Source organism: Lithobates pipiens, unplaced genomic scaffold, assembly GCF_037356315.1.
Source record: "Lithobates pipiens isolate NorthernLeopardFrog02 unplaced genomic scaffold, aLitPip1_a1.2 Scaffold_18, whole genome shotgun sequence".
NCBI lineage: Eukaryota > Metazoa > Chordata > Amphibia > Anura > Ranidae > Lithobates > Lithobates pipiens.
The window spans coordinates 482,123,225-482,151,033 of record NW_027507758.1 but is presented as its reverse complement, the minus strand read 5'-3'; the positions used below and the strand labels follow the sequence as shown (position 1 = coordinate 482,151,033).

Sequence of the window (27,809 nt, the reverse complement as noted above, 5' to 3'; positions counted from 1 at the left end):
GAGTGATTAAAAGGGAAGTAAACCCTTCCAAACAACTTGGACCTATAGGTAAGCCTAGATTAAGGCTTACCTGTAGGTCCAAGCAATATCTCCTAAACCTATATGGTTTAGGAGATATTTGCCCGAAAATGGGCACCGCTGTCTACGGCGCATGCGCCGTAGACAGCGGCGCGCATGCGCACTAAATGCGGCAAGTCCAAGAATGGATTTGCCAAATTTGTCGACTCCCGTGCGCATGCGCGGGAGTGACGTCATCGCGGCCTCGCCGTATGACAGCGGCGGAGCTGCGAGGCGCGACTCCCGTGCGCATGCGCGGGAGTGACGTCATCGCGGCTTCGCCGCTGTCATTGGTCGGAGCTGCGAGACGCCACCAGCAAGATGGACGCGGCGGACTACAGGGATCAGCGGCGACTTCGCTGGCTCCTGTGTCAGGTAAGTGACACATAATGAGCTACTATGCGATGCATAGTAGTCCATTATGCTTTACCTTTGCAGGGAAAAAAAGAGGAAGTAAACCCATTAGGGTTTACTTCCTCTTTAAGACCTTGTTAGAATGCCGTAAACCAGTTACTAGGGCAATTTACGCCAAGGTAGGAAAGAGGTTTAATTCCTGGTTGCGAGAACAGGGAATTGCAAGCCCCGGGGTCCCGGCAGTCCTGGACTTTCTACAAGCAGGGGTAGAGCTGGGCCTATCTATCAGCACTCTAAAGGTACAGGTGGCGGCCTTAAGCGTTTTCCTTCAGTCCTCCCTTCAGCAGAATCCATTTGTCAGGAACTTCTTCAAGGCTCTATCTAGATCCAGGCCTGTGAGAATGAAGTCCTGTCCTACTTGGGATTTGGCCTTGGTTCTTAGGGCTTTGACCCAAGATCCATTTGAACCATTAGAGGGAGCATCACTTAAGTGGATGGTACTAAAGACTGTGTTTTTGATAGCGATCACGTCAGCTAGAAGGGTCAGTGATCTGCAGGCGCTCTCGGTCAGAGAGACATTTCTGTTAATCTTAGAAGACAGGGTAGTACTTAAGACTGACCCTAGTTTTCTTCCTAAAGTGGTGTCCACTTTTCATAGGACACAGGATATTATTTTGCCAACTTTTTTCTCAACCTCAGACGAGGACGAGGCGAGATCTTTAAGTTTGTTAGACGTCAGGAGAAGTCTATTAATTTTTTTAGAAGCCACTAGGGTCTTCAGGAAGTCAGACTCACTTTTTGTTAATTTTTCGGGCGCCCGCAAGGACTGCAAGGCGTCCAAAGCGTCTATCGCCAGGTGGATACGAATGGCGATAGTTAAAGCCTATGAGTTAGAGGGGAAGCAGGCACCCTTAGTTAAGGCACACTCTACAAGGGCGGTTTCTGCATCTTGGGCAGAGAGGGCTGGAGCCTCTCCGGAGGAGATCTGCAAAGCAGCAACGTGGTCCAGCTACTCAACGTTCGCAAGACATTACCGTCTGGATTTATGGTCTGATAAAGAGCAGACTTTTGGACGTAAGGTCCTCCAGGCAGTGATCCCGCCCTGACAAGGTGAGCTCCTTGCTTATCATCTCAAAGGCTGTCCTGGAAGACGATATGAGAAAACCGGAGTTAGACTTACCGGTAACTCTTTTTCTAGGAGTCTTCCAGGACAGCCTGGCTTCCCACCCAAAGTTGTTTAAATTGGACTAAGTGGTGAGGATGTGTATTAACGTGATTGTTAGTGTGTTATGTCTTTCGGAGCCTCCCGGCGGTTCTTGGAGTAAAACTGAGGAGGGCCTGGAGGACCACACCTTTTATTTAATTGGCTTGACGTGTTTCCTGTCCCGGAGGGAGGAGCCCTATATCTCAAAGGCTGTCCTGGAAGACTCCTAGAAAAAGAGTTACCGGTAAGTCTAACTCCGTTTTTTTTTATTTTGGATAGAATAAGTGAGGGTTATAACCCATGTCGTTTTTGTTTGTTTTTTCTCCTCCTCTAGAGGAGATTTTCCTTCTGTAGTCCTGAGCCATAGCTAAATCAGGAAGTTAGAGGAAATCTCTCAAAAGTGTGGGAATCACAAGGTGTCATCAGAACTAGTGTCCCCAATGGGATTTCCCCTCTGTTTCCATTCTGGTGACAACTCAGAATTTGGAATTTTCCTCCACTGCTGATCTCAGTGATAAATCACCAGGATGAATAGAGAACGTGACTCTCTCTAAGACCCCTTTCACACTGTGGGTATTTTTCAGGTGCTACAGCACTAAAAATAGCTCATGAAAAAAGCGGCTCCATTCACTCCAGTGTGAAAGCCTTTCACACTGAGGCGCTGCCCTGGCAGGGCATCAGAAGAAGTCCTGCCAGCAACTTCTTTGGAGCGGTGAACTCACCGCTCCTCCACCGCCACTCCCCATTGAAATAAATACGGGACAGTGCTGCGATACCGCTGCGGGTGGATTTAACCCCTTTTCGGCTGCTAGTGGGGGGGTTAAAACCAGCCAGCTAGTAGGCTGAATAGCGGCGCTAAAAATAGCGCCGCTTTACCGCTGATGTCCGGGGTGGCTTGGTGTGAAAGAGGTCTAATATGGCACAGAAAGCACTCTATCCAAAACTAAAATACATGCCCAGGAGCCAAAGTGCTGTGCACATAATGCCTTATGGTCTTTTTGTGTTCTGGAATGAAAAAGTGATGAAGTCCCAGCACGTTTTGATATATTTCTTTGGAGAAATAAAAACTTGTCTCTTTTTACCCCTCTACTAACTGCTTGCCCTTCACACTATATAGCAGTTTTACTGCTGGGGGGGGGTCAGCTGTGCGACAGATAATGTTGTTCTACGTGATCCTGTACTTCTGGGTAGTGGGTGTGCGTGCGTCCCACCGGAGGCTTGCTTTCGCTGTGATTACACACAGTGGAAGCCCATCGCCGGGTTCCAGGTACTCAATGTCCTCTGGTACCCGCTGATCGTTAGGCAGACACACAGAACTGCGATCTGTCTATGTAAACAAGGCAGATTGCTGTTGTGACAGAGGGAAGGGATGGAGTTTGTGTTTCTGCAAAGCAGAGAATTTAGGAGATATTTACTGTATACCCTGCCGATAACGTCATTGGCGCATTTGTTCTGAAGTAACGGCCGCCCGTGCCATTTCTTCAGAGCCCTGTGCCGTGACCGGCAGCTCTTGCACGCATGCGTGTGAGTGACGTCATGTGGCTCAGTCACAGAGCCGGAAGGAAGCCAGGGGAAGATGGATGCGGCCTTCAGCGGTAACAACAAGGGCTTAGTTTGCAGGTAAGTTTAGTATGCGATGCATATTAGCACATTATGCCTTTACTTTGCAGTTCAGAAAAAAAAAGGCAGCGTTTATTTCCTTTTTAACACCTTCCCAGTCAGCATTATTAGTACAGTGACAGTGCATATTTTTAGTACTGATCGCTGTATTAGTGTCACTGGTTCCCAAAGTGTCAAAAGCTTTGGTTATTGTCAGAATGTGCACCGCAATATATCAGTCCTGCTATAAGTCTCTGATTGCTGACATTACTGGTGATAAATTAACATAAAAATAAATAAATATATCCCATAGTTTGTAGACACTATAACTTTTGTGCAAACCAATCAATATATGCTTACTGGGATTATTTTTTTACCAAAAATATGTAGAATACATATTTTCCCAAATTTTATGAAGAAATTTGATTTTCCAATTTTGTCAATCGGATGTTTTTTTTTTTTTTTTTTTGCAGAAAGTAAAAAATATATTTTTGTAGCGCTCTACTCCAAATGGGCAGACGCTATTATTTTTCAAATTTAGTTGTCTGAAGCTGTAGTTTGGCTCAGGCTAATTTTTTCCTAAAAGTTCTGGTTTCTGTGCCAGTCCAGCTGGGTTGCACTGGTTCCCACTTGACCGTAGGTATCGCTGTCACCGCCGGTAAGTGTGGAAATGCAGTAGGCTGAATGTATTGAATACCACCTCTTGCTCGGATATAGCCCAGTGGGAGTGGTTTCCCTGCTGTGCATTGTGGGAGAGGGTATTTAAGGTACCGACACCATTTTTGGTGGTTCCTTTTCCGGGGTCCGCTATCCCGACCTCATGGCTCTCCTGGCCTGGGGTCTGTGTCGCATTGTCCTACGCCTTTGGGGCTGGCTGGCCCGAGGCTCTGCAACTGAGAGGGTAGGCCCAGAAAAGTCTTGGGGCCTACTGATCCAGGGGTGATCCTGTGCTGTCTCGCCTGCGGGGAGAAGCCAAGAAAACTGGAGGATCCAGGGGAGGAATTTTCTAGTAGAGGATCGAGCGAAAGGTTGGTGTCTCTGGAGGAGCCTGGAAACTCAGTTGGAGGACACAACCTGGATCAACACCCATACAGTATCGCCGGGTCGGCTGAAAGAAACTGGTGCTGTATGGTAGTTATTTAAAACGCTTAAGATCTCTAAGTTCAATTGACAAGTCTGTGGCAGAGACTTTGTTGAGCATCTCATCGGCTGCTAGGTCAAGTGAGAGGGACCTATCCGATGGTTGCTGGATCCAGTCTGTGGAGCTGTTTGTCCTCTGGATCTGACCAATACCTCTAACCGCAATTACCAGGTGCCTGAACTCCCCCTTTATCCTTTCACCCTCAATTGAAGGAATTTGTGCTTATCCTGAATAAATGTTGAAAAAAGGACTAAGTGTCGGATTCATCATCATTTGGGCTACTTTCCAACGGGACCCTTGTGACAGAGAAGCAAGCAGGTGAGGTAACGGTAAGCCCAAATAAAACCAGCAGCTCCTTCGGGAGTTAGTGCTACATATATTTTCTTGTTATAAACTTTTTTGAAATGTATATATATTTTTTTTTAACGCAAACACATAAAAACACAGTGGTGATCAAATACCACCAAAAAAGGGCTATTGGTGGGGGAAAAAAGGACATCATTTTTATTTGGGTACAGCGTCACATGATCGCAAAATTGTCAGTTAAAGTAGCGCAGTGCCGTATCACAAAAAAATGGCCTGGTCATGAGGGGGGGGTGTAAACCTTCCAGGGGTCAAGTAATTAAAAAAAAATGTTGTTTGTCATATCCAAACTTCTTGCTATGACCTCTAACCCTTCTGAATCACATCTGTACCTTTCTCCCTGCCCATACAGTACAACGTGTCACCATTGCACACGTTATTAAAGTTTCAGCGGTAAAAAAAAAAAAAAAAAAAAAAAAGAATATTTCCTGTCAAGGCACATCCGTTTCCGCTTCCTTCTCTCTCTGCATTCCCCAGCCCCATCCTCAGGCTGACGTGTCGCGGCAGATGACGTTCCCTTAGCTGATAGGCCGGACCGTATTCTATATAAAAGGTGGACGAGACGGCCGCAGCTTTCCCCGGCAGTCAGCGGATCGGGACGCGGAGTGAGTGTAAAGGGACTCGGGAGTCGGGGAGGAGGGTGTCAGGAGAAGGTGGGGGGCTGGGAGTGTTGCAGTGGCGGCCGGTGGATGGTGTTAGTAGTGGGGGCAGCCAGCGGAAGTGTGTAGTGGGGATGGAGGGGGTGGGGGGTGCTGCTGCCTACGTGGAGTAAACACAAGGCAGGACTGCGTGTACACTGGAGCACTTGTCATTGGGGTATGGAGGGCAGTACACGATCCCTTATCTTCTGTATGGCCGCTGTGTGATCGTGTCCTTCTCCTTGGTGATCCCTGTCCTCTGCACTACGATCACCTGATCTCCATCATAGCTTCTCCCATCTATATCACAACTAGCAGCCAGCCCTCCTATGTTGTAGGATGATCAGTCTGTAATGTACTCAGCCTATCCCTACATGGGTTCTATTTAACTCCACTGATCTGCACAACCATAGCAGACATGACACTTCTACAGCTATTTATATGTATAGGTCAGTCCACCCAGAACTCACCCTTCAGGTTTGGATGGATGCAGGTGATTGACACCTGCTGTCCTTCCTTTATTTCTGATTATGATATGGTGGACCATTACTTGTCCCCTCCCCATCTACTTATGTCTAATGGAAGCTGCAGTATGATTATTGCAGGTTGGGCAAAGGCCAGGAAGGTGTTGGTTAATCCTGCTTTGCTACAAAAACCTGACATCTCGGCTTGGGACGTCCTGCTCCTTTAGGCCCGGTTCACACTAGTGTGATTTCAGATGGGACTGCAGAACCGCAGGGCAATGGAAATTACATTTTCAATGGTGCCTGTTTACATCAATGCAGTGCATTTTTGTGTGCTGCTTTGGTGCAATTGCAGCATGATTTTGTCCCCTAAAGCACCATACACACTATCAGATTTTCTGCTGTTTTTTTTCCTTCAGATTTACCAAAACGATATAATATGAGGTCAAACCTTAGGAGTATTCAATTTGTATGCAATCAGGCAGGCCCTTGCACTACATGGTTCACCAGAAAATCTGATGGTGTCTATGGGGCTTAAGACTTCAATACAAAAGCACCTAAAATGCACGTGTGTGTGCATTTGTGACCGTTCAATCTCCTGCATCTATAACAAAATGACTGGAGTATGAATAAAATAGTAAAAAAAACACACTACAAAATCGCACCGAAATAAGATCAAGTCGAAGCTGCACTACCATAATGTCTTCTGTGAAAGTAGTTTTGCTGCCATTTTTATTCTTTGTAGAAGTCAGTGATCTGTCAGAAAAACCAGCCTGACCCATATGGTTATAATCCTGGCCTTTAAAGTGGCTGGTAAATGAAATACACACACAATTTCATAAAGCTGAAGTGTGCAACGTGTCTATATCAAAACCAATCCACAGTCAATGGGTTACAAAACCATATGGTTTGTAGCCGATTGATTGTGAATTATGTTTTAGACTTCAGTGTTCTGCAGCTTATGTTCAGTTTATTTTAAGGGAAAGTGCAGCACCATTTATCACCTTTCTATATTTTTACATTTCTTTTTAAATGTGCGGCATTTTCTCTGCTTGATTCACACACCTCCAATTCAGATCTTGTGTTGCACGAAGCACAGCGTGTGTGTGTGTGTGTGTGTGTGTGTGTGTGTATATATATATATATATATATATATATATATATATATATATATATATATATATATATATATATATATATATATATATATATATATATATATATATACTTTTTTTTTTTTCCCCACACACTACTACTTAACTAGAATCCAAAATCCATTAAAGAGCGGTGACAGTATTGCACATTACTTTGTGCTTAGATTCATAGGCGTATGTTTGTTGGGTAGCCTAGTAAAGCTATGGCGTACAGTTTTATGACTGTGCCTTGGTCCTCCAGTATGTAGTCATTAGGTGAGATGAAAGCCTCCTCTGCTCATTGTTTTTTTTTTTTTTTTTTTTTTTTTTTTTTTTAACCTTGTATAAAGGGTTGCATACAGCATATGGGCTTTGTGGTAGCCGTGAAGCTGTTGGTATCTACTCAGCTGAATGAAAACCCTGTGACCATATTGATGTGATATTCAGTCAATATAATGTTCAGTGTTTTTGTATGGCCTATATTCTCTGGCTTATTGTTGGAGGCAATATATTACTGACAACTGTGAATGGCGAAGTTCAGAATTGTATGCAACTTTGTAAAGTTTTATTTTTTTATTTTTTTATTTTTTTATCCCCCCAGTGGGTTTTTGCTGTGTGCTACCTTAGTGTTCCACTCCATACCTAACTGGAAGCAGAGATTCAACCTGAGCCTGAAGTGGTGACGTTGGCATAGAAATAGGCCTGGGGTGGGAGGGGTATGCAGAGCTAGAGGAGGGGGAGGTGAAATCCTCCTAATCCAGCTCCCAGGGACAAGTCTGTGTTGCAATATCTGCTAGTGAACCTAGTACCGGACTTCTTAAATATGTGAACTCTGGGACTTTTCCCCTGTGACTTGTAAGCACGTTGCGTTGCTGAAAATGTATCCGATTTCTCATGGTTGTTTCTTGAGTTTCCTTCTATGTGTCGGTTTTTAATCGAGTTTGACTTTAGAGAGGTATCTCCTAATAAAAAAAAAAAAAAAAAAAAAAAAAAGTTTAAGTACATGTTCAATTCGCCCCAATTTAACCCTTGTAGTACGATTTATTAAACGTATGCAGGGTTAAAAGTTTAAGATTGTCAGAATATAGAATTTAAAAACCAGAAACAGTTCATCCTAACTGGTATGCCACAGGTTCACTTGTTAGCCCAGCACCTTCACTGCTCATACTTATATTACCCATGCTGCACTACTGTTATGTTCAACCACTGGATTCCTAAAAAAAAGCCCTGTGTAAGTTCCCAAGTTGTGCTTGATTAAAGCTTACACAGGACTAAGCCCCTCCCCCCACGTGACAGTTATTGGGTCTAATGATTTGCTGTTTACCGTAAGTGTTGAGCCCTGCATAAAGGATGGATAAGGAGAGTTGCATGCTATCTCAGACCTATTACTTAGACTTTATGGCAAAAAGGAAATGGTCAATAACATTGACCAGATTCAAAGGAAACCTGTCGTGACACATAGGCTGCCAAAGTTTACTTAGCTGAAAATACTTGGAGGCCTGGCTGTCATGCCAATCTTCTTGCCTTTGTACTTTATATCACGGAACTGGGAAAATCTACAGATAAGCGCTTCTGACTTCCTGATCTGTGTACTAGGAGTTTTAGATCGGGAGCAACCGCACAGCCAGGCAATCTACAATTTCAGAAGGGTGTCAGCAGTCACCTGACCCATTTGCTTTAATTTATAGGTGCATTGGACTCCTGTCTAGTTGAACTCTAAAAATGCCATGCTGAATGGACTAATTTTGTGTTGCCTAGGGTTTTTTATTTTTTTATTTATTTTTTAAATGCTCTAATTTTCCAAGTTATTTTATGTTTATTGATACACATCACATACTCCTTATTTTGGACTTCCTGCTAAACAGAAACCACTGAAGTCTTCTTCAGATACTGACTGTTCACAATTGTCAGATTCCTGGTCTCCCAACCAGCCCATACTACCCCCATCCAGAGTCCCTTTCAGTGGCTCAATTCTCCGGCCCATACACTGCACTACTGTGTCCTGTACTGAAGTTGATTGTCCATATTCTATCGTACATGTTCCTGGAATTGGCTCTGAAGTTTTGGGTGATGCAGCAAACACTAGCTGGAGACTGTAACGTGCATAGTACAGTGTAAATATTTGCTAGCACACCTTGGATCTTTAGAATAAAGCCCCCTTTCACATGGGTGGGCTGAGCAGGTCCACCTGTCCGTTTTTTAGACGGACCCGATCGGATCATCCATTGCCCTCTATGGAGCAGAGGAATGTAAATGAAAATGTACGTTTACCCCCGCCTTCATATGGGGAGCAGACCTGTCCCCGCTCAGCTTATCAGGCAGATCTGCTGTCCACACGTGTGAAAGGGGCTTAAAAGTCTGACCTTTTTTTTTTTTTTTTAATGTAAGATCACATCACAGAGTGCAAAGTTTCGGGGCTGTTCAGGGCCCCTTTCTCGAGCATGTGATAATCAGTTGGCTGGTGAAAGGAAGGGTCCTGTGTGGCTTGAAAAGTTGCACTCTTCTGCTATCTGACCTTTCATCACTAAACATTCAAACCTATTCTGAAGATCTGTGGTGTGCTGTCAGATATTTACCCTGCACTGTAGTTGGTCTCAGTAGGGGACTAGGAATCGAGCATTCCCAGAAGTGTTGCTTGCTGAAGATTCTTCAGTGGATGATAACCCCTTACTACTGCAGCAATCAGTGGACTGGACAGAGGTGAGTATTTAACTTATTTGTGGGAAGTCCACCTTTTTGTTTCTTGATATACTTGCTGTTCGCGTCTTATTCATGAACCATATTGGAATAGTGTTCAGTTACCTGTCGTCCTATAGAATGACACATATATGTATAGGAAGAACTTGTTTGTTGCCGTTGATTTTTGGGTAAGATTATCGCCATGATGGCCTCCTTTTATTAAACAAAATTTTAAATTGTAAAATGTGTTAACATTTTATCGCTAGAATTTATCATCTATGAAAATCTATGGTGTTCCTTCAGAATATCTTGTTGCCTTTCTAATAGCAGCCCAGATTGAGCTGACAGAGAAGACTTGTCTCTACACCCTATTGCCCCTGCGCTGGTCCTAAACCTATGTGTAGCTTTGGGTAGCCACCACCATGTCCGGCTTGATAAAGACGTTTTCATGCAGCAGTACTCCTCTTTCGACTTGCATTCCATAATTCCAAGCATTCTAGCAACTCATGGAATCTTTGTTAGAGAAGCAAGCTTCTTTGCTTTTCTTTTTTTTTTTTTTTTTTCTTTTTAAGACTTAAGTTTACTTTTGCTTATATTAAATAGCAAAATTGAATGACATCTATTTACATATTGGGCAATGAAAGCAACAATAATTGGTTAATTTATTGTGGACTGTAAAACAGCACATGTACTCTGCGTTTAGTTTGTAATATCTTGTGACATTACATTTTTATACCAGCTGGATTCTATGTATCTGAAGGTTAACCTTATAAGACTACAGCAATTGGTTGGAAAAAGTTTTTTTTTATTAAAGAGAGAGGCTTGAAAATTTTTTGACAGTCTTACTGTGATCTTTACTTTTTTCTAGTAGTTTTGGTCGTATATGAATTTGTTTAACATAAGATGGTAACCTGTTTCAAGTTTCGTAATACCAGACTTGTAAAAGATGAATGCAGATAGGTTTTAATTGGCTGTGTTTGAGATTTAATTAGGGATACTTGATCTAAATGGCTTTTAAAGTGGATTTTCAAGCAGCCACAGGGTTAATCTGGGCTGGAAAGCACCGTGTAGTGTATGCTGAGCTGGCAGGGAGCTCTGTCTCTTTAAATCATCCCCTCCCCCATACCGGTAATACAGGCTGTGCTGAGGTGGCAGTACAGAGGGGCCTGTCCCTGCTGATCACTAACCTCCAGCCTTCCAGTGCTCCATGCTCGGAGTGTGAACCTCCTTCTCAGCACATACACACCTGCCAACTCAGTGGCCTGTGACACTGATCCTCGCTGATCCCTCGTGTGCGATGTACAGCGTCTCTGCGTCTAGCACTTCCTCATTGCTTCTCTCTAAGCAAGTCTGCCTACAAATCAAAGTTCTCACTGCTTTACTTGTAATTGGTGGATTACCGCACGCCAAGGTGGACTCTCCACCATTCCCATATACGATTTCCCGATCGTCGTTAAAGATCAAGCGGAACATGACCCAGTGTGTCTTAAACTTTTTCTCCTATTTTCCAGACTGGAAAGAAAAGTCCACTTTAACCACACAATATCTACTAATGTTTTCTGAACTGTCAGCCCACTAGTCTGAAAAGTTTTTTTTTTTTTTTTTTTTTCCCCCCCTCTTTAACTGCTTGAAATTGTATTGTTCCTGTTAAATACACAATGCGTTTGTGAAGAGAGGCTGTGAACTGTTGTGTAATGTTTTATTACAGCTCTGCCTCAGTGCTTGTGCTAAATTGTTCTTAATTGTAAATCTTTATTTGCAAAGTAATTATGGAACATCTGCTGATTTAGCCTAACATATGCAGATGTAACAGCCTTTAATTTAGGTTACTCAAGCAAGGAAACATTGTTTCTTCAAAGCTTGTTACAAAAATTTGTTAAAATGTTATGCTGGTTTGGCAGTGGTGGGTGAGGGCTCATTCCAGTTCTTTGATCTGTACACCCCAGGGCACACAATAAACAATTGTTTTCTATGTGCCGCGTTGCATCAATCCTGATATTTGTATTGGGGGCTATACTAAGCATTTGCACGAATACTTGTGCAAATGCTCCGATCCTAAAGCCTAGTTTATTTTATTTTTATTTTTTACATTCAACCAAGTGGGTTGAACAAAAAATGGAAGAGTCTGGAGGAAAGCCTGTACTAACAATCTGCTGATAGTACAGCAATCTCCCCGCTGAGCTATTGTGTTCTGATGGGCGGACAGCCCCCCCCCCCAACCAGAACACTTCAGCCAGTGTGCTCAGCCATTGGCTGAAAGTACTGTTTAGATGCTGATCAGCAGATCTTTTTCAGTCATGGCCCTGTGGCAGAAGCCAGATGTTCAGCCAGATTCTGAGAGACTAGCTGCCGTACACAAGGGCCGAATGTCGGCCGATTTCTATTAAATCGGCCGATAAGACCCAATATTCATCCTCTGTGTGTATGGGGTTTAAAACTGACCCCTTCGGTTCACATATGTGAAGTTGGATGCATTTTGAACTGCGTTTTCGAATGACATATAAACCAAAAGGCTTTTCTGTGGAGCCCATTCACATGTGCGAGCTGGCCGCAGTGCGATTTGTGAAAGTCGCCAAATCATAGCTCTGCTGCAGTGCATAGAAAAACATTAAATGGCATTTTGTGTCATTTCAATAAAGTTGAATAGCATGAGGCACTGTTACCTAACGGCTGTACATAATATATATGAGCTTGCATGCTAGGTGTCTAAAAATGTGATTTCCTTTTTCATACTCTTTCAGATGGGGATTGGCAGGGGGAGTCATATGAACAAGTGTGCCTCTTGGGTGCAAACTACAAAGACTTCAGACAAAAAGAAAAATGAAGTACCTTGCTAATTAAAGATGTTGTGAACCCAGAAAAACCTGTAAGACAAAGGCATGAAATACCTGAGAGCAAAGCCCTCCAGCGGTGCCCACACACAGCTGAGACAGCTGATCTCTTCCTCCGGTGTGTTTTTCAGGTTTGCGGGTTCCGGCTATGTGAGTGGCCAGAGCCGATATGACGTCACTTCTGCGCATGCGCGAAGGTGCTGCCCCCGTTTGCGGCAAGGTGACATCGACCTCATGCCCTCTGAATAGCTCCTAAACTGTAAGTTTAGGAGATATGCACAGTACCTACAGACAAGCTTTGATATAGGCTTACCTGTAGGTACAATTAAAACATAAGGCTTTACTTCCTCTTTAATTTGTTTTGGGAAGTAAGGCTTCTTTCACTCGGCCAGGTAGCTGCGGCCACTGGATTGCAGCATATTCTTGCAGCAGCAATGACTGGGACTTTCAATCAGCAGCGGCCTCATGGCCTATTTAAAGTGATTGGGGGGGAATTCAGGGGCTTCCTGTTAAAGGGCAACAGTACTCTGCCCGTCTTTTAGTTCTGCTCTCCCACATGGTCCCTGTGTCAGTGCCCATTCGCGCCAGGTACATTGGGATTGTGCTGGTCTCAATGCAAAAATCCTTTTCCCTATGCCATTTCACACCATTGCAGCGCTTTGAAAAAAAGTATGGCATGCAGTACTTATCACTCCACACGAAAACCAAAAGAAATTCATGAATTGTCCCTTTGTAACATTTACATAAGTAAACCTTGCACTGAATTGGAATCAGTGCACACCAGTGGCCGTGGCTGCTGATGTTAACAATTCCTCACATGATTTTCTGATTGAGACTAAAAAGTGGATAATTCAACACCCATTGTATAGGTGTGGTCTGCTGTTGTCACCTTTAGGAAACCTGCAGCCATCCGAGTACATGTAGACAAGGAGTGGCTTCAAAGAAGCTGCAAAAGATGCAACTGCGGCATTGAAATGCAGCAAAGGATAAAAAGGTGAAAAGCACTACCAATCGGGCACCTCAGCACACAACACAGTAGTGGGGTGCACACTTGCACTGAACCAAATAACAATTGGCTACAGCCAGTTTATGTATGGCCAGAAATATTTTTGAAATGCCGTCAAACTGCCTGTATCCAGGAATGGTCAGCAGTTGCATGTGAACAGCAGTAGTGCCATGCGTTGATTAGGTCAGAGTACAAATCTGACAGCCGCTGCAGTTGTTCACACACAATGTGTGCATACAGAGTTTAGCTCTGCCAGCAAGGATCCAATGATTTGCATAGGTGGCAGCCTTTGTGAATGTATCCTAAACCTGGCCATACACGGATCAAACCTCTGCCGCTCCAGCAAGGAGCGTGTCAATTTCTGTTTCAATAGTTTGTAAAAAAAAAATAAAAAAAAAAAAAAGTTAAGTACAAGATTTTCCTATAGCAAAAGTGTACAGGTGATCAACAAAACAATAAAGTGTATAGAACAAAATGGTATTTAAAGGGTTTGTTACCCTATAAAGATGAAAATAAATTGAAAATTTAAAGCATGAAGCACAGTGCTTGTGCTGTCATTTTGCCCTTTGTAACACCTGCAATACCTGGCCTGGCTGATCCTGCCTGGCTATGCCCCCCCGTAAACTGACCACGGTTTTATGACTGCTGAGCCGTGATACTGTGCTCGTTTACATGCGTCCGTCACCCGCAGCTCTCCAGTCTGTCCTCTTAGTGCCCTCCCCTCCTGCTGCTGAAGTTACTTGTAAAGTTTCACACTATCCTCTTGTTAATGTATGCCCCAGTGTCTGTGCATTATAAAAACAAGTTCTATACCTGATTTCAGAGCTCTGCTCAGCACTCGCATAACCCACCGCCTCTCTCCTCCTCCCCACCCGACTGACGCAAGTGTGTTTTGCTGCCCTGCCTGCTGCAGCTGTCAGGTCGAATGAGGGGCGGCCAATCGTGTAAGCTTTGCTCTGAAATCGGTTATATAATGGCTTATTTTTATAAGCCATTATATATGCCCAACCACAAGTCCACCACTGTTCAGGTTGTAGTTGTAGTTGTAGGTAAGACAGCCAAGGATTCCAAATGTTGTCAAACGTTATAGTTACATGGGTTGCATAAAGACACCAGTCCATCCAGTTCGACCTGAGTGAGTGTCTACAATTGTCCTTATCCCTGTACATTGCACACTTACATCGGTCCATACCCTCAAGGAGCCCACAATCCAAGGTCCCCATTCATATACTAGGGCCAATTTTGGACAGAAGCCAATTAACCTACCTGCATGTCTTTAGAGTGTGGGAGGAAACCGGAGTACCCAGAGGAAACCCACGCAGGCCCAATGAGAACGTGCAAACTCCAGGCAGGTAGTGTCATGGTTGGAATTCGAACCATCGACCCTTTTTACTGCTAGGCGAGAGTGCTACCCACTACACCACTGTGCCACACATTTATTGCTTATCTCGAAGTGTACTAACAATTTTTTAAATTTAAACTGGAGTTCTGCCAAAAAAAAAAAAAATTATTTTAAGTCAGCAGCTACAAATACTGCAGCTGCTGACTTTTAATATATGGACATTTGCCTGCCCGGGGCGCCCGTGATGTTGGCACCTGAAGCCAATCTGTCCCTTGGCTCCCGGGTGGAGGCACTGCCATCTTCGGTAAGGGAATCAGGAAGTGAAGCCTTAGGGCTTCATAGCCTGGTTTCTTACTGCGTATGCGTGAGTTGCGCTGCACGATCTCACAGGTCCCTGCAGCCTTCTGAGACCTGTTTGTCTCCCAGAAGACAGCGGAGGGGGCGATGGAGGAGGTGGACAGACAAGGCGTAGATAGCTGCGGATACTGCAGTGATCTATGCCTGGAAGTGGGAGCAAATATCTGGATTATACAGGTATCTGCTCCCCCCCGAAAGGTGCCAAATGTTACACTGGATGGGGAGAGGCATCCGAAAAGCGGAAGTTCAATTTTGTGTGGAACTCGGCTTTAAGCATAATCTAAGTACGTTTGCATTTCTACAAGGGTAAGTCTACCACAGGCCTTTTCCAAGTCATGGCAATCGCTATGTTGGCCACTAGTAATATAACACAAATTAACATTTGAGTGTGTTTGGGAATGTTTTTTGATTGGCTCAATAAGAAGAGCGACCCGAGCAGTCTTGACAATATATACAATAGTTAGAGTAGATCAGGAGTGTACATGTATCCAGAAACCTCTAACTTTGGGGGATGTCCACCATAAGTTTAGAACGGTTCCCACCTAACCACACTTCCAGAAGCATAGAAGTAGATACCAGGATAAATTTAACAGTTTAACGTCTGTAGAAGGGACTTGTTGGAAAATTTTCAATTTATCAGTAGCCAATCGGCTGCAGACTCTAATTAGTGTATTCTGACAATGCTGGTTGCTGCTGTCAGAACACAATGTTCCAGCAAGGAAGGGTGACTCCTCTATCCACCTAGTTTGTGTGAAATTAATTTTATTTTTTTTCCCCTTTTCCCTGCTCAGCCTCCTAGCTGAAGGAAATATAAATTAATAATCTATGGCCAGGTGCTGGCAGAAAATCTTGGGGTGTATGTGTAAATCACAGAATGACACTTGGCAAGCAATGTTTCTAAACTGCCTTGTTGGTGGGTGTGCACAAATGACTACTGTCTGACCTCTGCATTCCCTCAGACACACCAAGTGATGTCAGAGGGGCAGCGCTTTGTTATACACGAGAGTGGAAAAAGGCAGAATAGGGCCACTGTGAGCCATAATAAGCTCAGTGTACAGGGGCAGGCTGACAAAGGGAAAAGATGCCCAGACAAAGGCTGCTTAGCCAGTCACAGGGCTTGGCATGGAGAGCAATGAGTTAAGAGCTGTATGGGATTTTTTTTTTCTCCCAAAAATCATACTTGGCTAGGTGGATGCAGCATTTGTCCTTTGCTGGCCACTCCTCAGTAAAAGGCACAGGACAGTTGCCTGGAGTTTGCCAAAAGACACCTGAACGACTGTCAGACCATGACAAACAAAATACTCTGGTCTGATGAAACAAAGATTGAACTCTTTGACCTGAATGGCAAGCGTCATGTCTGGAGAAAACCAGGCACTGCTCATCACCTGACCAATACCATCCCTACAGTGAAGCATAGTGGTCGCAGCATCCTGCTGTGGGGATGATTTTCAGTGGCAGGAACTGGGAGACTAGTCAGGATTGAGAGAAGGATGAATGCAGTAATGTACAGAGACCTCCTTGATGAAAACCTGCTCCAGAGTGCTCTGGTTCTCGCACTGGGGTGAAGATTCATGTTCCAAAAGGACAACAACCCTAAGCAGATGGCCAGTATAACAGGAGTGGCTTTGGGACTACTCTGAACTATCCTTGAGTGGCACAGCTTGAGCCTAGGTTCACACTGCTGTGGGAGCTAAATCATGCGAGTTCAGCTGAACTTGCACAATTTCATACCCGCATGTCTCTCCGACATTGGCGGCAATTTCAGAGCCATCTGTGCGGGTTCCTGCACAGATGTCTACTGAAATCGCACACGGTGACCAAAAGTAGTACAGAAACTACTTCTGGGAATTGGTGCCGTGCTACAAGGTCGGCTTCTCACCGATTCAGACAGTGCTATTGCTGGCATTACACGTTAATCGCCTTAATGTGAACCTGGGCTTAAACCTGATTGAATATCTCTGGAGAGATCTGAAAATTGCTGTGCACCAACGCTCTCCATCCAACCCGATGGCACTTCAGAGGTTCTGCAAAGAGGAAATATAGCAGAAACTGCAAACGGCAAAAACCGCTGTGCCAAGCTTATAGAATCGTTCTCAAAAAGAATTTGGGTTGTAATTGGTGCCAAAGGTGCTTCAACAAAGTATTGAGCAATGGCTGTGAATACTTGTACGTGTTTTGTTTTTTTTGCAAAGATTTCAAACAAACTTCTTTCACGTTGTCGTCATGGGGTATTGTTTGTAGAATTTTGGAATAATGCTGTAAGGTAACCAAATGTGGAAAAAGTGCTGTAAATACTTTCTGGTTGCACTCTACATGATTCAACTTCCAGTCAGGTCGCTGCAACTATCTAAATGTAAGTTCATACCCCAAACACCCCCCCCCCCCCAGCTTCTTGGGACATGTCAGGTGGACAGCCGGCTGTCAAGCCACAAGGAGTCAGTTGGCTGCCCACAGTTAGGATTCTGACGCCTGCACCCGAAGCCCAGCAAAGAGCCGGGTCAGGTGAGGACTTGTTGTATCCTCAGACAGGTGTATGTGTGGTTTATTTGTTTTTTTAAGTCAGCCGCTACAATTGTAGCGGCTGACTTTTAACTTCTTGTTTACATGGTGAAAAACCCCTTTAACCACGTCAGCCCTGGAAAGTTTACCCCCTTAATGACCAGAGCATTTTTTGCGATTTGGCACTGCCAATTGCACACTTGTGTGGCGCTGTACTTTAACAAGATTGACTTTTTTTTTTTTTTTTTTTTTTTTACTTTTTGATATAATATCCCACATTTTTTTATTTTTTTTTTTAAACAAATTTCTTCATAAGTTTAGGCCGCTATGTAGTATTCTACATATTTTTGCTCAATCAATATACGCTTATTGCGATTTTTTTTATTTGCACAAAAATTATTGCATCTACAAAATTGGTAATAGATTTATGGCATTTTAATAAAAAAAAATTACTAGTAATGGCAGTGATCTGTGATATTTTTTATTTTTTTTAATCAGGACTGTGATGTGGTGGACAGATCGGACACTTTTGAATTTTTTTTGGGGACCATTGATATTTATTCATCGATCAGAGCTAAAAATAGCCGCTGATTACTGTATAAATGTCACTGACAGGGAAGGGGTTAACACTATGTTGCAATCAAGGGGTTAACTAACTGGGGTGTTTCAAACTGGAGGGGTGGGCTTACTGGGACATGACGGATCGCTGTTCCGGACAACTGGGAACAGTAGATCCCTTTCGTGTCAGAACGAGGAAATGTCTTGTTTACATAGGAATTTCTCCATCCAGTCAGTCGTGGGCCACTGGAGGACAGAGTCCTCCCGACCCGTGGGCATGCTCCAGCAGTGCGCACCCACAACTAAGCCTATGTGAGTCGCCCTACAGCTACTGTGATTTGTGCAGGAGAGACATTGTGCCGATGTCAAACGATGGCAGCCGGTCTTAAATAGTTATGGTCAGGTCGGGGGGTCATTTTTTTTCACTCTGCATGTTTGAGTTGTTAAGCATGCAAACTAGTGGCAGACAATTGCAACTTAAGGTGCCAAAAATGCATACTGTACCAACATGGTGAGGCATTGTCTGGAGTATAACAAATCTCACAGAAATAAAGTAAAGGAACATTATAATAGAGTGATGCAAAACAATATCCTTATTCTACATTTTGCATGAAATGGTCTCTAACTGTGGTTTTTCTGCACTCGTAATGTCCCACATGAGTCCTCAAACCTCCATTTCCCCCTCACTTCTGTTTGGAACAAGCAGTGCACATTAGTTGTGGTTATATGCACTGCCTATATACACTACAAATCCTCCATAGTCTCTTGGTTGCAAGCAAGAGTGGTTGACTAGTAGAACCATGGAGAAAGAACATAGCCACCCTCTAACAACATGGCAGCTCACCGCATAAAAAAATTGGAGGATGCTAATAGACGGTAATCTTTTTTTGCTTTAAGAATACATTTTATATATACTTTTTATACAGTGGGTATAGAAAAGGAATCGCCAAAAAGAATCACTGAGTTGGAAAAGATCACCCCGCTCTTCCTCCTCCTAAACATGACTTGTAAACTCAATCAGTGCAGTATAGCTTGTCACTTTCTCAATGGCAGTCTTTTGAGTCAACAAAAGCTTTCCTGGAGAATTTCAGTCCCTGATAATATAAGCAGACTATCAACTATGGGTGGCAAGGCACGGTCTCCGGGATAAAGTTGTGGACAAAGCACAAGTCAGGAGATTGATGCAAAAACAAATTCAAGGGCTTTTATCAATTCCTAGAAGCACAGTGAAGTCTATTAAGAGGTGTAAGTCATTTGATACAACACGGACCCTTCCTGGATCAGGACATCACTCCAAACTGGATAAAAGAGCCAGGAGTAAACTGGTCGGGGAGGCAGTAGCAGGAATTTGACAGAATGGTCATTGTGTGCATGTGACAAGAATATTGCACGTTTTCCACAAATGTGGTTTGTATGGGACAGTTGCAGAAAAAGCCACTCAAGGCCATATGCAGTCACAACTGAGCTTTGCCAAAACACACCAAGATTCCGAGGCCATGTGGAAAAAGTTATGGTCAGATGTGATGAAAATTGAATTATTTGGCTTCAACACCAAACTGGTGGAAATCCAATACAGCTCACCATCCAAATGGCACCATTCATACAGTAAAGCATGGGTGATAATATCCTTTTATGGGGGTGTTTGTCTGCAGCAGGGACTGGAACACTTGTCAGGATAGAAGGAAAAATGGATGGGGCAAAGTACCATCAAAGTCTAAGGAAAATCTGCTGCCCTCTGCAATTAAGTTGTCAATGGGAAGAAGTTTTACCTTCCAACAGGACAATGACCCAAAGCACACAGCAAAAATTACCACACAGTGGTTGAAGGAGAAAAATGTGAATTGTTGACTGGCCTAGTCAGAGCCTAGACTTAAACCCCATTGAAAATCTGTGAAATGACTTCAAGATTGCAGTCCACAAACTGTCCTCGAGAAAAGTGAACTGAACTTGAGCAGTTCTGCAAAGAGTGGGCAAATATTTCAAAGTCTACAAGTCTACAAAGTCTAAGTTTGTAGAGATGCATCCCAACAGACTAAAGTCTGTAAGTTAAAGCAAAAGGTGGTCCACAGACCCTTGGCAGCCTTTCCAGGGAGTGGGTTCTTCTGGTCCCTTTCCCTATGTATGTGTGTTAAGGCTAGGCTGCATGGAGCGATATGGGATTTCTCCTGTCCTTTTTCTGAAAATGGATACACAGTCCTAGAGTTACATGCTTTCGTTTTTACACTAGGATGTGCACATACTTTGGTTGCTTCATTAGATTTTGCACTCTTTAAAGGGTCTGTTAAAAGTGGTACCTGCAGTAAAATATTTGCCTCTCTGGTATCCTGGATGTTTGCTCTCTCCAAGAGCTATAGCATCTGAAAAATTTTCTGCATCTGACAGTTCTAGTTGTGTTAGATACCAAGTCCCCTGGTGCATGTGCTGCTAGCCCTTTTAGTAAGGTAGGGGGTTGATAGATGGAACCATAGGGTGCGACAGATGTCTTAGGTAGGCAACACATCACTTCATCGCATTTTATGGACAGGCAGATTTGAATCATAGGTGGTGGACCGGTAATGGCCCATACACGCGATCTGAAAATCGGACGACAGATCGTGTTTTTTTTTTTTTTTTTTTTTTTTTTGCATGCTAGGTTACTAAAGTTATGAAAATTCTTATACACCAGAATAAAAAATCAGAAGTGATGTCATGTGTTGTGTATTTCTATTGCATTTTCAGACAACTGTACTGATAAAATGAAAATTGTACGATCTTGTATCCTACAAGAGACTTTTTCTTTGTCCGGTCGGATAATATCGGATGAACTGTTGATCAGCTCGCAAAAGCTCTGATCTAATGATCTGATTATTGTATGATCACTTTGAAAGCTATATTCTTCGTCCAATTTTCGTATTGTGTGTATGGACCATAATCGTGGTTTTCTCTAGGGCCAACAGTGATATTGGGTTTAGATCTTTAAACTGTTTGCATATTTAAAAGGGGCTGCTTTTTGAGGGGAAAAAAAGCTAAGTTTAAAGTGTAGGCACCTAGAGGTACCTGGACATATTTGCAGGAATGTTTTTTGCTATACTCAAATGGCAGATCATTCTGATTGGGCAAAGTACCTGAATATCTGGTAATAGCTAACCCTGCTTGCCCTTTCCTTCCTCATCCTGTTGGCTTTCTCTTAGATAAGAAGGTAGCCTGCTATAGTGATGGTTCACTAGGAATGTGTGGGAGGGAGCAGGAAAACTTTGACTCTTCAGGAAGTGTCAGAGCGTTGCATAGTGCGACAACAGCAGTTTGCTAAAGGGTTTTTTCCTGACTGAAGAGGGAATAGTGCAGTGTTTTGATCACTTGCCGTTCTCTAAGTGATTACTGAAGTTCTAAACTCCATACATTTCACTTTTTTTTTTTGAGGCCCTAAGGCCTCATTTACACTGGCCCACTATAGCTCAAGTGTTCACATCCCCTCTCATTCATTTCAGTTGGGATGCAGAGGTTGTCCCAAACGCTCACTCGCACAGCAGTCAGATTGGGAGAAGTGGCTGTGTTCATGCAACCTCTTCCTCCTGTTTGAAGTGGAATGGGACTGCCTGCACGGAAATGCAGATGACACCTGTGTATCCATTGTACAGGCAAACACAGCCCTCACACGTGTGTATGCTATAGTATACTTCTTTTAAACAAGGCCTCAGAGATGATCATTGTTCAGGTATGACCCTGGCTCAGGTGAACCTATACTCCATTTTAAAGAAGCAGTCAGGATATGAATAATCGGTCTTCATTTAATAGTGTCAACCTGCCTCCAGGAAGGCATTTTACATGTCATTCTTAGGTATTTTTACTCACATGTTCACTTTAATCTCCCTGTCCCCTGCAACATATATTACATTTCCTTCCATCCTATACTACGTTGTATGCCCTTCCCCTTTTTATGTTGTAGTTAACTCAGGGTTATGAACTTTCCTAAAACAGTGCTTGGTGAATGTTCTTCCATAATTCACATTATCGGTAACAAGAAGTACCTGGCGTTTTTGTACTCTCCTGAAAGCACCTATGGTTAAAGACATTAGCTTATGTTGCAGTTGTTGGCATCACTGGCCATCCTGTATGATTCCTGACTGCAAGCTTGTGTCAGTCAGTCAAGCTTTGCTGGATTTAGGTGTGTGGAATCTTCTCTAATCAAGGTAAAACTTTCCGCATGCAGCCCCCCCCCAAAATACTTGAGCCTTATCTTGATCCAGCAATGTGTACAAGTGCAACAGCGCTCTCCCTCCTCATTGACCCAGAGATATCAGTGGGAGCAGTGTGCTTCCACTGCGTCAATCGCAGCCTGTGAAGAGGGGATGGGGCCAAGCAAGCCGCTTTCTATGAGGCCACTTGGTTGGTGGGAGTAGCTGGGGGTGCTGGTTGGGCCCGAGAAGATACGGGCCAATGATTTTGCACAGAGCAGGTAAATAGAACATGTTTGTTATGTTTAAGGTATCTTCTACCTGGCTTCTGGGTGGTGGACTGTGGCCGCTCTTTGGCCAGCATGGAATGACGTCACTCCTGCTCACGCACAGGTATGCAGTCACACGTCACACAGGTGTTGTGCCAGAAGGTAAAGTGAGCTGTGCAACAGTTTAGTGTACATTCCAGAGAAGACTCAGCAGACAGATGGGTTTCTTTTATTGCCAAAGAGACCTTGAAGGTTTCTTCTGCAATAAAGATCTTGCCTGCTCAATTAAAAGTGGGGCTGTAGTTTTGCTTTAACACGAGTAAAGAGGCTTACAGTGGTAAACTTCTAATTCAGTAAAAAGAAAAACTGTTGCTGTAGCTACTTAAAAGGTGTTAGCTGGAACTCTGCTCTAATGTGTTAAAGCGGAGGTCCACCCTAAAATGGACCTTCCGCTCATCGGAATCCTCCCCCCCTCCAGCGCCACAATTGGCACCTTTCAGGGGGGAGGGGGGTGCAGTTACCTGGATAATCCAGGTAACTGCACCCACTTCCGGGCTAGCTCTCTGCGGAAAGGGGCCTAAATTACGCCCCTTTCCGCAAGTGCCCGCCCCCTTCCGCAAGTGCCCCGCTGCCTGCTGGGAAACACACAGATCCCAGAGGCAGCGGGGACCGTCCTCATTGAGCAGCGCGGCTCGCGCATGCGCAGTAGGGAACCGGGAAATGAAGCCGAAAGGCTCCATTTCCTGATTCCCATACCCAAGATGGCGGCGGCAGCACTCGAGTGACGATCTAGAGATCGGCTTCAGGTGCCGACATCGCGGGCGCGCTGGACAGGTAAGTGTCACTATTTTAAAAGTCAGCAGCTGCAGTATTTGTAGCTGCTGACTTTAAAAAAAAAAAAAAAAAAAAAACGCGGAGTCCCGGCGGACTCCCGCTTTAATCTTGTCCATTCATATCTGCTAGTGCATTGAAAACCACCCTCTCCCCAGACTGACAATGCTGCTGTCCAAGGGTCTCTGTTGCTCTTCCACCCATAGTGGAAACATAGTAGTCCCCATGTACACTGCTGCTGCTGCTAAACGGACTTTCAGAGGCAGTTGGACACCCCAACTGCCCCTAAACTCATTCAATGTTATCTTATGTGTACATGTATGTTCACAGGTTCATTTTCTTCAGTTTTTGGAAGTTGCATTTTTATAGGCCTTTTTTTGAAAGCAAAAAAAAAAACTAGTTCAGATTCCAAAAGCAGTAACCCGCGTTTAATTTATAGGAGTTTTTAATTTTTTGGCCATTTATAAAAAATATCGATTTTTTTTATTTTTTTAGAAAATCTTCTAAATCCAAATGCGGGAAAACAAACGTTTTTAAGCATGTGTTACTATAAAGTTAAATCGTTCAGGAGAGGTTGTAAAAATCCCAGGCTCATGAAGCCTAACAGGAAAGTCTGAAAAGAACTAATGCAGCCACCACATTTATGGATTTAAAGACTGTCATATATTAGATTTGGGGGGGGGGTTTATTACTTCTTTAACGGCACCGGTATTCTCTAAATGCCAAAAGGTATCTTTCTCTGCTTTTTTAACGTTTTGAAGTTCCTGCAGACCACCTGAATGTGGCCATTCCTGCAAGGTAATTGCTTCTCATGCTATCTCAATGTCAGATACTCTAATGACTTCCCATATTTCCCTATATTAGCAAAGCTGTACTGTCATCGGCTTCTATATGACACTCTAAAAAATCCTAAATTGGTTAGCGCTTGTATAGCACAAGTCCTGTCTAAATGGCAGAAGTGACCGGTTTTTAAGCGCACTGGTATGTGGGGCTACAATCTGGTTATTTTATTTGGTGACCACCAACACAAATATTCTTTGTATACCAGTTTCTCTAATGTTACGGAAGCAGAGTGGCTTGAAGGTACTATGAGAACCTTGTCATAAATAATCATTTTTGTGTGGTTTGTGGTATCTGGAGATGCAGTCCTTATTTAAAGTGTTACTAAACCCAGTACCCTGCATTCACTATATCCGGTCTCCCACAGTACACAAAATGCAAATGCAATTGTTTTGGTAAATATAAACTGCTAAATTTCTTTTCTTATCAGCAGTATATAGCAGTCTTGTGACATCTATCAGTGTCTGGCCGAACACTGGTTAAAGCTTGTAGGAGGAGTTTTAATTCACCTCTGACTGTCCTGTGAGGCTGTGTGTCCCCTGATCCTCTGTTTGGACAGTGCTGATTGGCCCTGTGCTGATCACATGCACCCTCCCAAAAAACTCTAGCAAGACACACCAAACTGAGCATGTGCAAGGTGCCCCCATGGTTTTGTTTTATCAGGAGACGGAATGAGAACAGTGGAAGAAGGGGCTAATCAGAGAAGACAGGATCAAACAGTCTTTTTTACACAACGAGGATTAACCCCTTAGGTTCCACAGAATATAACGATCATGTTTTACTGCATTTACAGACTTATTTTACTGCTGTGGTGGTTTAGTAACACTTTAATGCTTTGGTGACCACCAACGCTCTATCCTTTGGATATTAGGGTTTTCTGTAGTCTTATGCTATAAAAACAGTTGTGTAAAAGGGATGTACATTTGAGGCAAAAGCTTGAGGGACTTGTGTATGAAGATCTTTGTACTGGTCTCTGTGGGATCCCACCCTATAAGGTCTCATGAGAGACTGGAGCACATCTGCACTATTACCATAGATCTCCTGCTGCGAATAAGATGTTTGGTTTGTTTATGTAGAGCTCTTTACCTAACCACTACAGTTCTGTAGATCAGCATGCCTCACCTTGATGGACTTTTTGGCAAGATTACACATGGCTATAATGGCCACTGCTGCAGTTTAGCTGGTAATGCACTGCAGACCTCTGTACTAATCAGATTTAATTCAGGGGAACACTGCTTCCACAAATGGTAGATTTAACATCAGCTGATCTGTTAAATGGCCAAAAGGATGTCAGAGTGGAGTGTACCTTTTCAATCCAAATGTTGTCCTTGTCAGAACAGTTTGTTTTCCCTTATGTTTTTGTAGCTGGATGGAGCCAGAAATGTAAAGTATGAAGCTCTGTAAAGCTTCATGTACAAAGGACTTTGTTCAACCTCTTCTGAAGGACAGCTAGAAACAGGCATCAAAAAGGTCTGTTTGGCTGCGTTTACATGCCTCGTTTGCGTCTAGAAGTGTTTGAGAAAAATATATTTTTTTTTCAAAATGGGCAAAAATGAAAAATGCCTGTAAAAACGAGGCTAAACGCAAGCTGCCGCGTTGCATATCTTAAACGCACGGTTTGAGAAATTCAATATTGCTCCAGTGGGGCTTTGTTCCCCTGCATCGCTGGACCCTGGGACAGGTAAGTGTCGGATTTGTTAAGTCAGCAGCTGCAGTATTTGTAGCTGTGTGTATGTATGTGTGTGTGTGTGTGTGTGTATATATTTATATATTTATATATTTATATATTTATATTTTATTTATTTATTTTTCAGGGAAACTCATCTTTAAGTGTGCACACCCTTAAATGCTTTGAAGCACCGTTTGATTTTATTACAGCACTCAGTCTTTTTGGGTATGAGTCTATCAGCATGGCACATCTTGGCTTGCCAATATTTTCCCCCTCTTTGCAAAAACACTCCAAATCTGTCAGATTGCGAGGGCATCTCCTGTGCACAGCCCTCTTCAGATCACCCCACAGTTTTTTCAGTTGGGTTCAGGTTTGGCCTCTGGCTGGGCCATTACAAAACTTTAATCTTCTAGTGAAGCCATTCCTTTGATTTGGATTTATGCTTTAGGTCGTTGTCATGCTGAAAGATGAAGTTCCTCTTAATGTTCATGTTCAGCTTTCTAGCAGAAGCCTCAAGGTTTTGTGCCATTATTGACTGGCACTTGGAACTGTTCATAATTTCCTATACCTTGACTAAGGCCCCTGTTCCAGCTGAAGAAAAACGGCCCCAAAGCAGGATGCTGCTACCACCATGCTTCACTGTGGGTATGGTGTTCTTTTGGTGATGTGCAGTGTTTTTGCGCCAAACATCTCTTGGAATTATGGCCAAAAAGTTCAACCTTGGTTTTCTCAGACCAGAACACATTTTCCCACATGCTTTGGGAGACTTTGAATGTGTTTTTGCAAAGTTTAGCCTGGCTTGAATGTTTTTCTTAAGAAAAGGCTTCCGTCTTGCCACTCTACCCCATAGCTTAGACATATGAAGAATATGGGAGAATGTTTTCACATGTACCACACAGCCAGTACTTCCCAGATATTCCTGCAGCTCCTTTAATGTTGCTGTAGGCCTCTTGGCAGCTTCCCTGACCAGTTTTCGTCTCGTCCTGAATTTGCAGGCAGAAGCTCGCCCTTTAACCACTTGAGACCCGCGCTATAGCCGAATGACAGCTACAGCGTGGATCTCCTTTGCCGGGACTACGTCTATTGATGTAGTCCCGTGCACGAGCGGCCTGCGCGCCCCCTGCTCTGTGATCGGCGAGTCTGAGACTCGCCTGATCACCAATCCGAGCAAGCGGTCGATCCCGACCTCTTATGTGATCAGCTGTCAGCCAATGACAGCTGATCATGTGATATAATGGAGCCGGTAATCGGCTATTATTCCTCCTCGCGCTGACAGTGCGAGGAGAAAAAAGAGCCGATCACCGGCGGCCGTGATCGGGACATCAGTCCCGATCACGGCCAGCCCTGCCAGTGCCCACCTGCCCCCTGCCAGTGCCCACCTGCCCCCTCATCACTAAGAATAAAAAAAGTGCCGCCCAGCAGTGTCCACAGTGCCGCCCAGCAGTGTCCACAGTGCCGCCCAGCAGTGTCCACAGTGCCGCCCAGCAGTGTCCACAGTGCCGCCCAGCAGTGTCCACAGTGCCGCCCAGCAGTGTCCACAGTGCCGCCCAGCAGTGTCCACAGTGCCGCCTATCAGTGCCCACCAGTGCAGCCTATTGGTCCCGCCTCATCAGCGCATTTCAATGAAGGAGAAAAATGACCTGTTTGCAAAATTTATACACATTTTTATACACATTTCTTTGCATCTTTTTTTGTAGCAAAAAATAAAACTCCCAGCTGTAATTAAATACCACCAAAAGAAAGTTCTATCTGTGGGAAAAAAAATGATAAAAATTTCATTTGGGTACAGTGTTGTATGCCTGCGCAATTGTCATTCAAAGT

General features: G+C 43.8%; 1 protein-coding gene across 2 annotated transcripts in view; it reads left to right on the top strand.

Annotated features, from left to right (window-relative positions):
• Positions 1 to 5,178: 5,178 nt before the first annotated feature.
• Positions 5,179 to 27,809, top strand: part of HDLBP (high density lipoprotein binding protein) — a 75,150-nt gene continuing 52,519 nt past the window's right edge. For both annotated transcript variants that reach the window (XM_077488420.1, XM_077488419.1), the window contains exon 1: positions 5,179 to 5,323. The gene's annotated coding sequence lies outside the window, so the exon portion shown is untranslated. The remainder of the gene's footprint in view (positions 5,324 to 27,809) is intronic.